Genomic DNA, 7846 nt, shown 5'->3' with positions numbered 1-7846 from the left:
CAGAATCTTCATTTGTCATTAACCTTTTAAAATATGCCGGGTAATCTGGAAAATGTATATCATTTGGACATTGGACAGACTTTCCCTTTGCTACAACATTGAGTAAATTTCCCATCAGATGTTTTTTCATCCGAGAAATTTAGTGATAGGCAAAATTCACATCGAACAGTCATTCCACCACAACTATGTTCGAGGATTGTATCCTCATGTACTCCATTTTTGGTGAGAAGGCAGTTCCTACTGGTATTGGTAGTACTTATTGATAGTTATATTCTTTCAACATATTCTGTCATCGCCACCGCCTTCTTTCAACTTCAAAGACACGCTGGTCTTTAGACATTTTCTGTCAATAACGCTGGTGTTGTTCGGCATCAGAGCGGTGTTTTTCCAGTAGCTGGTGTTCAGATACAACCTGTTGTATACTTTATTAACAACAGGTTAATAAAGTATTAACTGTGCAACTTCTTTCAAGATCAGATGCACACTGCTCTGCAGACACTTTCTGTCAATAGCGCTGGCATCTTTCAGCTGCAGAGCTATGTTGTACCAACAGTTGTTCTTTAGACATAGTCCCACCTCTCTACTGTCGCGGTCTGAGATGCAGGTGAATGAGTCTATCCGGCCACTGAGAGCTGTCTGACCAATGGCTGATTCTGGCTGATTCTGTGGGGGTGGGATTTCCTCCTCCCTGCTCTCAGTTTCCACAGCTGTGATGAGGAAGCTGGGGTGAGAGAGGGAGCCGTGCCCTCCAAGCTGCCCTCTCTCTCTTGCTCTGATCTATGTCCAGCAGTCTCCTGCTCTGCCAAGTCTTCCAAACCTCCTGCTCTCCACTGGCAAAGTCCTGGGAGCCTGCAGGCATGGCTAGGCATGGGCGGCCGCACCCCCGACCAGCGAAAGTCCCGGGATTCTGCGTGTGTGTCTATGGCCTCGTCTCCCGGGGCCGGCAGTAGTCCCGGGAGTCCTCGGCTGCGGCCGCCGTCGCCTCCTGGGGCATTTGACACCTGTGTATGCAAATTAACTGCCATCTTTGTGGGATAATTTGCATAGTCACTTGGATTGGCTGGTGGGCATGGCTTGAGTGTAGCAGAGGGACAGTTAATTTGCATGTTTCTCACTTATTATATAAGACTAGAGGCCCAGTGCACGAAATTCGTGCACTGGGGGATGGGAGGTATCCCTCAGCCTGGCCTGTGCCCTCTCACAGTATGGGACCCCTTGCTTCTTACTGCCCACCTGCTTGCTGCTCCCTACCACTCGGCTTGCTGCTCCTCAGTGCTGCCGCCGAGGTTCCTGCCACCTCCGCTGCACTCACCAGCCATGAGCCTGTCTTCTGGATGAGCAGCACTCCCCCTGAGGAAACTCCTTGTACCTCCAGGCCCTGGTTGGTGTGGATCAGTAGTTAGAGTGTCCTCCCATGCACCAAAGGGTCATGAGTTCGATTCCAGGTGAGGGCACATACACAGGTTGTGGGTTGCTTGGGCAACTGATCAATGTTTCTCTTTCTCTTTCCATCTCCTTCCTCTCTCTCTAGAATCAATGAAAAGAACATATCCTGAGAGGAGGACTTAAAAAGAAAAAAAAATGCTGGTTTGGTTCAGTGGATAGTGCTTCTGCAGGCAGACTGAAGGGTACCAGGTTGGATTCCAATCGAAGGCATATACCTGGGTTGCCGGCTTAATCCAGGGCCCTGGTCAGGGATTCAGCAAGAGACAACCATTTGATGTCTCTCATATTAGTTTCTGTCTTTCTCCCTCCCTTCCACTCTCTGTAAAAATAAATAAATAAATAAACAAAAAAATCAATGCAAAAATGTCCTCAGGTGAGGATTAACCAAAACAAACAAACAAACAAACACAAAGCCTCTATGAAAGAGAAGCATCGATCAGCTGCCTCCTGCACACTCCCCACTGGGGATGTGCCCGCAACCAAGGTACATGCCCTTGACCGGAATCGAACCTGGGACCCCTCAGTCCACAGGCCGATGCTCTATCCACTGAGCCAAACTGGTTAGGGCCAGAGGGTTTATTTTTTATTTTCATTTTTATTGATTGATTATTTTAGAGAGAGGAAGGTAGCGAGAGAAACATCAGTGTGTTGTTCCACTTACTATGAACTCTTTGGTTGCTTCTTGTCTGTGCCCTGATCAGGGATCCAACCTGCAACTTTGCTGTATCAGGAGAAGGGTCTAACTCACTGCTCAGGGTGCTGCCTGTCAGGGCCCTTCAACAAAATCCCTCTGGTGGCCCTGGCCCCTCCTGTGGGTCGGAGCTCCTCTGCCACAGCAAAGGTTTGGGTTCCATTCTGTCAGGTTTTGGGTTTGATTCCTGGTCCAGGCTGACTGCTGCTCAGCAAGTGACCGAGGACCATTGAAGTCCATGTGCTCTAGTCATTCGGCGGGGACCTGGGGTTCCATGGTTGACTTGGCAGACTCTGATCCCTGCTACCCCCAGTCCTCCATCCAGGGCGACTTCAACTATAAAAGCTGCGTGGCCTCCAGGTAGGTCGCCCTCTCCATGGCTCACCAGGCTTGGTTTCTGCGCAGTTGCCCTGGGAGGTGGATTTCCGGGTTCCCAGGGAGAGCGCGCTCAGATCCAGACTCCCAGGGAGAGCTGGTTGGGCTTGGGGCCCCGCCCCTCCCTTCACGATAGCAGATCAGAGGGCTGCAGGCAGGCTGCACCCTGGGCCTACACCCGGTGCCCAGGATGCTGCCGTGCCTGCTGCCCAGCCCCTCCCTTCGTGATCGCATATCTGGGGCCGCAGGCACGGCTGCACCTGCTCCCGGTTGCAGCCATGCCTGTGGCCCCACCTCTCCCTTCAAGATCGCAGATCAGGGGACTGCAGGCACAGAGGCACCTGGTGCCGGGGTGCCGCTGTGCCTGGGGCCCCGCCCCTCCTTTTGCCATCACAGATCAGGGGGCCACAGGCCAGTAGGCACTCCTGGCCCCGGTGGTCCTACACCCCGGCTCTCTCTTCCTCTGATCGCCATGGCAATCACCGGCACCTAGGAGTGCCACCTGGCCTGCTGGGCTTTCTGATGGTGATCACCAGCTCTTGCCTGCCACCATTCTTCCATCTTTCCCCTTTTGCCTCCCATCATTGTGCCTATGTATGCAAATTAGCTGCCATCTTTATTGGCAGTTAATTTGCGTATCGCCCTGATTAGCCAATGGGAAGAGTAGCGGTTGTACGCTAATCACCATGTTTCTCTTTTATTAGATAGGATAATGAAAGAGCCCATCAGGTCTTTGGGACCAGAAGTTAGGAGATATTAATGATCAGATGTGGTCTCTAATTAGATGTGGAAATAAATCTGACTAAAAGAGAATACTAATTAGTGTGAGATCAGTGCTGGCTGTGTAGCTAATGGAGTCAGGGGTTAAAAGTGTCAACAAAAAGAAAAAAAAAAGAACTCTTAGAAAAGTAGGGGGAAAAAGCCAAAAATAGAAACAAATGTGAGCAGCCCAGCCATTGTTGGTGGGCCAGGCCAAGGTGTGAGTGGTGAGGTCACTGATGCTGATCTGGGGACCAGGCTGAAGTTCCTTACAGTCGCCAGCTGGTTAGATACTATAATTTAAAGGTGGGAACTCAAAAGTGAAAGCACTGTTTTACTTTATGATGTAGGCAGAGGGAGAATAAGGCACAAAGACAAAGCATGGATGAAACTAAATCTATACTTAGGCAGTAAGCCACTATGTCAACTAGGAATTTTTGGTTGTAAGTAATAGAAACTGGCTCTGATGAATTTAATGGGGAGAAGGGAGAAGTTTATGGATGCATTTGGAGCAGCTCACAGAATCTAAAGAAAAAACATATAATAGGTTTTCAAGGGACAGGGTCCCTTCTGCAAAAAGAATGGGAGATCTCTCTAGGGTTCCACTGTTGGAATGAGAGAGCAGCAACTGTTTTCCATCTTTTGGTCTCTCTTATGAAGATTCACATTGCCTGGCACACAGTAGGAGCTCTCCCTGGGCTCAACCCAATTTACCCTCTTGCTATTCTTTAAATATGGCAACCTCACCCCCCAGTTCAGGGCTTCTGCACTTGCTGTATTATCTGCATGGCATACTCCTCCCTGTTTTCACCAGGTTGCCTCCTTATTCTATGCAAGAGTCACCTCCCCAATTTATAGATGCTTCCAGTCACTCTCTGCAAATTGATATATAGTATTTCCTCCATAGCGCTTACTGTTCTCTAAAATAATCTTATCTGTTTAAATGTGTGTGTTTACTGAATGTCTCCTGCATTAGAGTGTAGATTCCATGAGAGTAGGGACCAGGCTTGTCTGTTTCACTTCTGCATCCTGAAGAGTTAGATCAGCAGCTGGCACCTTATAGGTGCTCAATAAATATTTATTAGTATTAAGATAGTTTATTCCTAGAATAAACTCAACTTAGTTGTAGTGTAGTTTTTATTCCCACACTCAATTAGATTTGTTTTGTTGAAATTTTATTTAGGAGTTTTATGTATATATTAATCAGTGGAAAGGATCTATTTCCTACTCTGAAATCCCCCTCTGGTTATTTTCTATCTAGTTATTCTGAGTTGGGGAAGCATTCCTTGTTTTCCATTCTCTAGAAGATTTTGTATAAGATAGAAATTATCTAGCCCTTGAGGCTGGCAGAACTCTCACTAAAGCCCTTTGGGTATGTTGTTTTTCTTATGGGAAGACTTTACATGACTGCTCCATTTTCTTAATAATTTTAAGACTATTCAGGCTATTTCTTTTCTTTTCTTTTCTCTTCTTTTCTTTTCTTTTTGGATAGGTAAGGAAAGTCCTCCCCTACCCTTGGAACTTGACCATTTCATTTAAATTTTTGAACAAAATTAATTATAGTAGTTACATCTGGAGTTTTTGTGCTCTATGATGGATTGATGTATTCAATATATTATTTAAAATCATGTAAAAGGTCCACCATAGACCTAATGATGACAGCGTGTTTTAAATCAAGAATTATGATTAATCAAATTTGGTGTATTCAGTTTCCATTGAAAATGCATTATTTGCTGAAAATATGAGTGACTGAATCTATCTTGGTGCCCAGGGGCAGATACTCCCCAAAGATGAATCTTGCAGGTCCCCAGCAATACAGACAAGCCTTGATGGGAACTGTCCAGTCAACTCAGTCTTATATCTTTTTAAAAATATATATTTTTATTGAGAGGAAGGAAGAGGGAGATAGAAACATCAATGATGAGAGAGAATCATTGATTGGCTGCCTCCTGCACGCCCCACACTGGGGATCGAGCCCACAACCCGGGGAATATGCCCTGACTGGGAATCAACCGTGACCTCCTGGTTTTATAGGTCAACATTCAATCACTGAACCATGCTGGCTGGGCTCAGTCTTACATATTCTCCCAATTCAGACTATGAAGGTCTTGAAAGCTCTCTCTGCTGTATTCCACAGGTTGAATGCTGGGCCTATAACACCCCCCAATATTAGCTCCCTATTTGTTGGGAGTTAGGAAAAAGCCACATAATTTTTCCAACAGTAGTTTCCAGACACCAGAGGAGAGTGAAGGGAATCCTGAAACAGAGCTGAATTAAAGACAGCCCTGTGGCATGACGGTCCTCTGCCAATGAAATCACTATGGGACTTAATATATGTCTAGGTCATCACCATGCTATAAGGATAAGTGGATTAAAAAGAAAGCAATTTCTGAACAAAAATGGTGAAAAGTTTGCTAGTAAGGAGAGGATGGAGATTCAGGAACCTATAAATTGATGTCAGCTGAGCATTCATTGTGGGGTGTCTGGCAAATGGATTTACTATTTTTCCAACTGTAATAAAGTATTACAAAATTGCTTCTATGCAAACAATTGTTTAAAAAGGGTCCTTACATCAAACAGTGCAATTCGTGTGCTTTTCAAGCAATCACAAAGCTGGAGACTAACTTAGAAGTATTAGAAGTAATTTTGCTTGGAATCATGCTGAATACTAAGATTGAGGTGCTCTTTCCTCCTCAACTCCCTCTCTCTTTCATCAGTCCTTTTTTTTTTTTTTTAAATCCTCACCCAAGGATATTTTTCCATTGGTTTTTAGGGAGAGTAGGAGAGAGAGGGAAAGACAGAGAGAAATATCGATCTGAGAGAAACACATGGATTGGTTGCCTCCTGCATGGCCCTGACCAGGGCCTGGGCTGGGGAGAGCCTGCAACCAAGATACATGCCCTCAACCAGGATCAAATCTGGGAACCTTTGGTAGGCAGGCCGATGCTTTATCCACTGAGCCAGTCTGGCTAGGGCGGGATCTGTCTTTTAATGCACCGACACAACTTTAGTTTTTGTGGGGAAAGGGTAGAGGGAAGACAGGGTAGGGACTTTTGAGACAGTACTGTGAAGGGAGGCAGGTGGGTCCAGAAATGAAAAGATGGAAATCATTCAATTAAACTACACCATCTTCATCTGTAAATAGGGATTAAAAACGTATGCCTGTCCTGACAGGATCCCAGGGGGAATGCTGGGCTACTTGAGAAAGCTGCATATAAAATTCCAGCTCTACTAGACTCTCTCTATCTTCATAAAGTCTGTCATAGGAAGCCTCATCCTTTCACTTTATCAGGACCACAGGGGGGAAATTATATGAATTCTGCTGGTGGCATAATGAATTTTTCTGGAAAATGGGGTTAAGTCAAGTTCTTTGAACGTTTTTCTACCCTGAACACCCATATGAATTAAGTCACCTTTTCAAGTCCTTGCACTTAGAAGATTCTATAAGACTAACTGAAGAATAATGTTGCAAACAGTAACATTTTATCCTCTGATTGAAAGAGGCTGTCCAAAATATACAAAAATAAATTTGCATTAACTTTTTCAAACTTCTAAAAGCTCCTTAGGACAGGAGGCAAACAAAATGCCTCCAGGTCACCAGCATTTACTGGCCCCACAAGCTTCTGGATTCCTCACGATTCTGCCAAGGACTCAACTGGGGTCTAATAAACTGGGCATTGAACACCCCATCACCTTCAGTTACTAAAGGCTATTGCAATTGTCCCGTTTTACAGATGAAACTGAGGTATGGCTTGGTAGAGGAGAGAGAGAGAGAGAGAGAGAGAGAGAGAGAGAGAGAGAGAGAGAGAGAGAAGGAGAGAGAGAAAGAAGGATTTTCTCATTATCTTTAAAGAAAATATTAAAGTAACTAAAAAATGATCTACTTCAAAAACGGTGTTTCCTTTAGGGCCAAATCGTTTGATCTCATCTTTGAGACCAAGAAGCAAGACAAGTATTTTATTGTAAATTAAAACACCTCCCCGCACCCCATTCCCGAGGGCATCAGTCACAGTGGTCTCAGCATTCCAAGCTGAGATGGCGAGAGCATCTGCTGGAGCATATAAATCCGGAGTCCCTATCCATTGGTGGAGGAAAGCCTGGAGAAGACACCGCCTGTACAGTCCCTGGAAGACGTCTTCTTTGACCCCGGGGTCAAAAAGATTTATTACTTCCTCGGTGAGGGAGAAACCTCAGGCCAGCAGAACCCGAGAGCCGCGAGTAGAAAGCCTGAGGGCGGCGCTCTGCGGCCTAGCATTTCCGCGCGGGTGCGCCATGGGTTTCCGGAGGGGTCGGGCGGTTCCGACCCCTAAAGAAGAGCAGAGTGGGCGGTCGCTGGGGGATTTCTACTTTACCAGAAAGCAAAAATGTGCAGATGAGCCCGGCAGCTGCACGCTGAATCAAATTACCCAGAGCCCGGGCGCCCCAGCGCTGCGAACCTCGCGTCCGCACCCGAAGCTCTGCGCACGCGTGGTTGAGGCCTCCCCCGCGCGATGGCCACCAGAGCAGCCCCGCAGTAAATACTGGCCCACATCTCCAGCCCTCAGAGCGGTGCGGCGGCACTGAGAGGGGGCGGGC

Source organism: Myotis davidii, unplaced genomic scaffold, assembly GCF_000327345.1.
Source record: "Myotis davidii unplaced genomic scaffold, ASM32734v1 scaffold1051, whole genome shotgun sequence".
In the NCBI taxonomy this organism is placed as follows: Eukaryota; Metazoa; Chordata; class Mammalia; order Chiroptera; family Vespertilionidae; genus Myotis; species Myotis davidii.
This window is presented reverse-complemented; position numbering follows the sequence as displayed.